Source organism: Pyxicephalus adspersus, chromosome 2 (genome assembly GCF_032062135.1).
Source record: "Pyxicephalus adspersus chromosome 2, UCB_Pads_2.0, whole genome shotgun sequence".
NCBI lineage: Eukaryota > Metazoa > Chordata > Amphibia > Anura > Pyxicephalidae > Pyxicephalus > Pyxicephalus adspersus.
Window position 1 is genome coordinate 102,242,953 of NC_092859.1, and position 8,197 is coordinate 102,251,149.

General features: G+C 31.9%; 1 long non-coding RNA gene across 1 annotated transcript; it reads left to right on the top strand.

Annotated features, from left to right (window-relative positions):
* Window positions 1-631: 631 nt before the first annotated feature.
* On the top strand, window positions 632-7,909 carry LOC140322125 (uncharacterized). The gene is made up of 4 exons (XR_011919145.1): window positions 632-770; window positions 1,299-1,337; window positions 1,904-1,924; window positions 7,888-7,909. It is a non-coding gene; the product is annotated as an uncharacterized lncRNA (long non-coding RNA).
* The last annotated feature ends 288 nt before the right edge of the window (window positions 7,910-8,197 follow it).

Consider the following 8,197-nt stretch of genomic DNA (forward strand, 5'->3'; position numbering starts at 1 on the left):
AACACAATGTGGTGTAAATGTATAGCTTATATATTGAATTAAGGATGTCAAAAATATTTACAAAGAAGATGTATAGGTCAGTAGGCATTAATGAAAATAGTAGATCAATCAGTACAAAAACTTACATAAGTAAAGAACCTTTAACTATTACCTTATAACAATAATTTATATAACTAGAGTTACATTTTTAAATGATTTCTTTGTCAATTTGTCTGAAAGCCATTCAAATGCCTCTACATTTATTGTTTCAGTGCATATTAAAAGTTTGACTCATTTTGCCATCTAGTGGCCAATTGTCAAAAGTGCACAGCAGTCCCAGCAGATAATGCATTTTTATGTATTTATGGGTAAATTCAGGTGGAATTGATGGGAATAATTTGTATATCTTAATTGGTATTCAGCTTCAAATCCGGAACATTAGTTCCAAATGTTGTTGTAATAAAATGAAAGTTTTTGTTTGCTCTAAAAGTTACCAAAATGGGCATTTGAACACATTCTATCATGTTTTTTTTAACTAAATTATAGTTTCATCATAATTGGGACAAACCACAGCTAGATATATAACCACAATGAGATTACATCTCAATTACTTTTGACAGATTCTGATTCCTATGAACATGATGAATTAAATTTGAAAGGTGGTTCACGTGGAAAAGGAAGCCCAAAAGGACAAGAAAATTCACGTGTAAAAGAAAAGTCAAATGATCAAAAAGGTTCTCATAGTAAAGAAGGTTCTCACAATAAAGGGTCAAGTAAAAAGAAAGAGAAAGGTAAAGATTTAATGTTTACATTTTCTAAACTAGTATTTAAAAACTGCTCAAACATAAACATTTTTTACCACTTTTTTTTTTGTAATAGAAAGATCATTTACATTTTTAAAATTATTTAAATCTTAACTTAAAGTATTTTCTTATATATTTCAATGCAAATGATCTTAAAGGAATGTCTTTTTACTACATAAGTGGTATTGTTAGGCTAAATGACCTGGGGCACATGCTTTGGATTTTTACCAGGATGCCCTTGAAGCATGCCAGGATCCCTATGGATCAGTGCAAAAATGTAATTTCATTATGTACTGCAAATAATTTTTAATTCTCCTGCTGTCCTTAACTATTTTTGTAAGTCAAATGAAAGCATGAAGGAATATACTGTTTTTTTTTAATCATTTGTTTTAATTTTTCTGCAGCAAAATGTTAATAAAAAAACTTAAAATGCATTTTAATCAATTATAATGAATTATTCAATCACAGAGTTATAGTATCATTACAGTGAGATTATATTACTTTTTCTTTTTACAGATTCTGGATCTCATGAAAAGGGTTCTCGTGAAAAAGAAGGTGCAAAAGAAATTTCTTAATTATTTCATTTCTTAGATTGTTTTCTGAAAGCACCCAACAAAACATTAAACATTCATGTACAACAAAATACAGCATAATCATATTTGAACTCTTTTTATTGATCTGAAACAATGGCTAGACTCCTCTATACCCTTAGGTACCACATGCCTTTTGCAATATTACAGTTAAAGTTGTACAATTAGGTACAACTTTAAACCACTTATAACTAAAGGAAATATTTTCTTTAAAATCAAAACTTATTTAAAATACCTTACAGCACCATAAAAAAGTCATAAAAAAGGAAAATACGGCCTATATTACTGATCGAAATGGCACTTTTTTTTCAAATAGTGTTTAATTTGGGATTATGTATGTTCATTCGTAATATTAAACTATACACCTTTTTTAGTACTTGCATGATCATTTTTTCTACTTTATTTAAACATCCCCTTAACCTCTTTATATATTTGTATATTTGTTTTAATATTTTGCTGTAAATATAGGGTAAACAGTACTTAAATATTTTATCTTTTTATTTATTTATTGATTTACTTTTTATCTTACAGCACCTCCAACTAAGCCTCAATGTGAGTATTTACATTTATATAATTGCAAAATGTATATTACTAGTGTAAAAGGTTCTGTTTACTGTAATAGATAACATTGCATATGATTATTTTCCATTAAAATTTTGGATATTTAGTCATAAACATACAAGTTTATAGTGTTGTATGCTTATTAATTCCTTGTAATAATTTTATACCAAACAGCACTCAAAACTTGCCTGAAAAAGAAGGTTTTCATTTTATTTCAAAATTAGGCCTAAATTACAAATAGAAAAAATGTGATTTCTTTTTAACCTCCTGGGCGGTTCATTTCTGATGTCTAAAATCATTTAAATGTCTAAAAGCGGTACATTGTTTTTCATGAAAACGTATTTTCCAGTATTTTATGATAGTATGAGTATAATAAAGTTTGAAACACAAAATCATGTCAAAATATTAAATTAAATAAATTTAAAAAAATAAATTTAATAATACATTTAATAATAAACTTTTATAATAATAATAGACATGATTTTGTGTTTCAATCTTTATTATACTCATACTAATATAATATACTGTAAAATAAATTTTCATGAAAGACAATGTACTGCTTTTAGTCATATATATCCACTGTATTGCATGCAATACAGTTTTATGTAATGAATGCAATACAAAATAATTTGAAATTCCCGCCGCGCCCCTAGCGACGGCTGTACACACCAATGTCACCAGGAACTTCCGGGGGATGTCAGGGCACTTGCCCGGAAACAAATCGAGGAAAAGCACACAACCAGAGGTTGGCAGGACCCTGGAAGACGCAGGAGGACACAGATGGGACCAAGTAAGGCTTTCTTTTTTATTTTTTCAGCTACTGAGTGTGGCTCAATGTTACCAGTTTCAGCAGGTTTTTTTTACCCCGAGTCACACTCGGGCTTAGCGCTCGGGAGGTTAATAGAAGTCATTCCATATGTTTAAGTATTACAAATTATATTTTTTTTACAGTATATTACAGTATATACGTACTATATATAAAATGCTGTGCAAAACTTTAGACAGGTGTGAAAATGTTGGTAACTAAAAATGCTTTCACAAAGTTGTAATCGTTTTTTAGTTTATTAGTATATTTATTAGTTTATTAGTTTAAAGGTACATGGATGAAGAGAAGGATTACCTTGTTACTAGGGTAGTTTTACAACAACCAATCCCTAAATATATAAAAAATGAACACAAATATAATAATTTGGGCCTTTTTTTTATTAATTAACAATGCTAAGTGAATGGACTGAAGAGCTGAAGAGAGTTAAATGTTTGGTGTACCTACCCATTGCATTCAAAATAGCATCAATTCTTCTAGGTATACTTACATAAACTATATGCAGGTAGGTTGTCATTGGATAACTAATAATTGCATGTAGGCTACCTCAAATCCTTCTTCAAATGATGTTAAGAACAGAGCTCTGTTCAGGACAAACCATCTATTCCAGGACTGCTTGTTCTTCTTTACACCGAATATTGTTCCTAAAGACATTTGTTATATGTTTGGGGTCATTGCCCTGGTACAGAAGAAATTTGGGGCCAATCAGATGTCTCACTGATATTATTGCATGATGGATAAGTGTGTGCTTGTGAGTATTTGACTCATTATTTCACGCAGACACTTATTACTGGACTGCTCTGCAGCCTTCTGCCTTTTGTGAGACAAATATTTCAAACTATTTCAAATTCATCACTAAAGAGCACCTATTGCCATATTTATGCACCCCAGTTCCTATGATTTCTTGCATAGTTGAGTCACTTGACCTTGTTTCCACTTTGGAGGTATGGCTTTTTGGCCACAATTTTTCCATGAACACCTCTTAGGCTAGACTTCTCTGGACAGTAATTGGTTGTTCCTGGCTCTCCCAAGTTTCGGCCAAATTTGAAATGATGCTGCATTTCATTTGATTTTGAAGGGAAGCAGGATGTGCCGCACTAAGTTTACTTATCATATCACAGCATCTATGGTACTCAATTTTGCCTGTTTCTTTGTGCTACTTCAAAAGAGCTTGAACAGCATATCTTGAAACCCCAGTCTTTTTTTTAAATCTTTTTAAAATATTTTCTTTGAGAGTGAAGATAGGGAAAAACTGGAGATAGGGAATGAAGGAAGGGGGGATAAGGATAAAGCATCGGTAAACTAAAGTTGTTTGTTCAATCAGTGGTCATTAAAGACTCACCCATTACCTGAACACCAACTCTCTCCTTGACCCCCTCCAGTCTGGTTTTAGAGCTGCCCACTCCACTGAAACAGCCCTTACTAAAGATTTAATGTACAGCGCTGCGTAATATGTTGGCGCTATATAAATCCTGTTTAATAATAATAATAATAATAATAATTAAAGACATATATTCTGCTGAAAAGGTAAAGTCATGCCATTAAAACCAAGTCTGAAAAAATTGGTCTGTGGTCTCTTTAATGAAGGCTGTGAGATCCTCCATATTAAAAATATTAGGTTCTAGAACATGACCTGCAGACATCCTAACCCACCACCAGAGGGTGTGATGGAGTGAAGGCAGTTCAGGTGCTGCTTGCATGTTTGCCAGCAGGTGGAAAGTGACAATTTCCACATAAGCACCAGAATCTTTTGCTTGAAGTTTTTGAACAACCTGAAGTCGGTACGGGTAGAGCTTTATCACTCTCTGAAGCATCCACTGAATCAAGCTATTATTGATGCTAAGTTTCAGTGCAGCCTTCTGGTTAGACTTTCCCTGGCTTTGTGCGAACGCCTACTCAAGGAGTTCAGTGTTTTCATCAGTGGTGGTAGTGGTAGGCTTTCGGCTGTGTGGTTAGTCAAGAAACTTGCCATGAATAGCGTAAATTGTGTTACACGTTGGAGCAGTGTGACAGCCATAAAGCTTCTCAAGCTCACACTGAATTGTAGTGGGGGACTGAAAGACTTACCAAGCACTAATTTTGCAATGCTGCTCCAATGTCAAGTGGCGAGCAATGGTTAGGGGAATGATACGCATACAATAACTGCAAAGCCAAAATTGTCATATGCTGATGGCCTCACGTCTCTCTGAATGATACCTGGAACCAAATAGAAAAAAGGAAGTATGTTTTATATATATATATATATATATATATATATATATATATATTTTTATAAAAAATTATAAGTAATATTAGTTTGCATGTCAGCATTAAACATTATTTAGTTGTAATATTGAGTTAGACAAAGTTTTTTAATTTTTCCTTAAATGATAATTTTTTTGGTTCCTAATTCTATTTAAACATCACCTTTAACTTTTTTTGAATACTAACATAATAATAAATGCATATTGCAATGCAAAAAATAATAAAAAATGCATATGTGCCCCAATGGAGATTTGCAAATGTAGTCATATTATTAATGTGCACAAAGTTTTCATTTATTAGTTTTCATTAAATGATTTACTGTGGTTCTTAATTCTCACTAAAAAAAACTACAAATTTCATATAAATAGCTGTATTTAAAAGAGTTTAAAAATTAAATTTAAAAAATATATAGTATTGAAATTGTTTTGTTTTTTAACTTCCCTGGCGGTCTGATTATGTCCGTATTTTTATGTCAAAAGTGGTACATTGTTTTGCGTGGAAATTTGTTGTTTAATATTTTAGGCCTGTAACTCTTAGGAATAACTCCCGGGTTATGATAAGTTTGAAACACAAAAATACAAAACAAAATAAATATTTATAAATAATAATGATAAAAAAATAATAAATTTATTAAATGTATTAAAAAATTTAAAAATGTATTTTTTTATTTGTCCAAACAAGGGTACAATAATAGAAAAACCTTTTGGATTTATTATTTATTATATGGATCTATTTTTTATAACTGTCACTGTGAAACAATGTAATCTGCCTGTAATGTAAGCCAAGCCTCCCCAGCCTACTGGCGCGTCACGCATTACATCAATCAAGCTAAGGATGTGATGCAGAAGCCAGCCGGGGATCACTAAGGATGCCGCTGGATCGAAGGGAGCAGGTAGGAATTATTGCTTGGGGTTACTGCTTTTGGTACATAAAATTTACCCTGAGCCACAAACGGGTTCACTGTCAGGGGGGTTAATCAAGCAGCACCCCCAAGACAGCCCCAAAGTAAGTTTTTATATATTTATATCTTTGCAAAATGTATATTACTAATACAAAGTTGTCAATTTATTGAATAAGATAATCTAGGATATGTTTTCTACATGAGCTTTGTGGATTTTTAGTCATACCAAGAAAGTATTCAAAGTTTAAAAAATTACATACACTGATTCTTTTTATTTATTATTAATCCAAACAGCACTCACAACTTGGCTTCATCCTAATTAATGCATAATATTGCAGAACTAGGTAATATATGTATAATGTATAGGACTCCAGGAATGGCTCCTGGACATAAAATGTATCTCCATATTAAACAGCATGTGCTCTTTAAATCCAGGATGTGTGCATAGAAAAATATTCCACATTGGAGGGCAACTATGTAGAGGTGTCAGTATTAAATTTATATTTAAATTCAGGGCCCTGGACTCTGGAGCGAGAAGTAAAGTGCTGGGTGGGCCTTCCCATTTATTCCCAGGTACATCCCTAGGTTTAGGCTATAACATACCTCTCTATTAGTAGCACAGGAGTGCTTTTAGGGGACCACCAAGCCTCGGTGGAGACTACTGTACTGCTTACAAGGGAAAGCTGTTGTGGCTGTTCATCTATGCAGATTTGATTTATGAAGTTTGAGAACGTTTGCTTTGTTTTTCATTGATGCTAAATCTCCTCGGCGTTTCACTGATGTCTGGATTTCTGTAAGAAAAGCGGCACACTGTTTTTCATGAAATTTTTTTTAAATAAATTGTAGGCCTGTAACTTACCAAAATATGTCCAAACAAGGGTCTAGTAGATATTCTGAATATAATAAAGTTTGAAACACACAATCATGTAAAAAAAAAAATTAACTTTAATATTAAAAGTAAATAAAAAAACACAAAAATCAGCTTAAACAAGAATGAATAAATAAATAAAAAATACTTAATATGCAATTATTTGGTATACTGTATAATATTATAACAAAGTCCAACGCCACATACCTATAGACAAAACCAAATAAATATATATTTTGTATTATTTTGGATTGGATTGGATACAGGACTTTGTATTGAATCTTATACAAAATATTTGAATTTCCAGCTACGACCCCCATTGACGGGTGTATGCACTGACATCATCGCTTACACAAACGCCGAGCGTTCTAATTCTTTCTGTACTTTCATGCGTTACATTTTTTGCAGGGAAATTTATTTTAGATTGTAGGCTTTAATTCTTAGGCATAACTCCTTCAAATATGTCCAAAATTTAATAAACCTAATAATAAACTTTAAAAATATTTTTTATAAAACATAAAAAAAAATCTTAAAAAAAAAATAGTGTGTAATGTAATGTAACTGTACAGTAGCTTATATATGTATATGTTTATATGTATATTATATAAAGAAATTCTTTGAATTGGACTCAATACAGCTTTTTTGTATTGAATCCAATACAAAGTGATTTGAATTTCCCGCCCCGCCTCCTTCCTGCACTGACGCATGTAGCAATGTCACCGGGAAACCCCGGAAATCGTCACTTCACACGCTGGGAGAAAACAGAAGAGAGAAGACATCTCCGGACGAGCTGCGAGGACATGGTAAGTGTTTTTTTTCAGTTGTAATCCGATTGTCATACAATATTGTATGACAATCAGATTGCACTATAACGCTTGTTTCTATTTTTAGCTACCCCGAACCTGGTACGGGGTAAACGCTTTTAGCAAGTTTTCTTAGCTGTCTTTGTTTTGTTTACAGTACTTATGATCAGACAATTTATTTTTGGTTCTTAGTTACTTTTGGTTCTATTCAAACATCACCTTTAATTTTTTTTTAAATACCAGTTTGTATAGTTAGCTGTATTCAAGAGGTATACAGTATTTAAATGGTTATGTTTTTTGTTTTTTATCAAACAGCACCCTCAGCTGAGCCTCAAAGTAAGTCTTTACATTTATATATTTACATATTGTATATAACTAATATAAAATGGTCAATTTAATAAAATAGATAATCTTGAATACTTTTTTAAATACATTTTATATAAATGTACCAATAACAAGAAAGTATACATAGTTTATAGGGTTACATGCTCTATTATTTTTATTTAATATTATCCCAAACTGCACTGACAACTTTGCCTCCTCTGTAGTTTGAATGTCAAGTTTAAACATTAACCTATAGGGGATTTGAGGGAAGTGAATGAAGAGACAGCTATGGCTTGCAAAT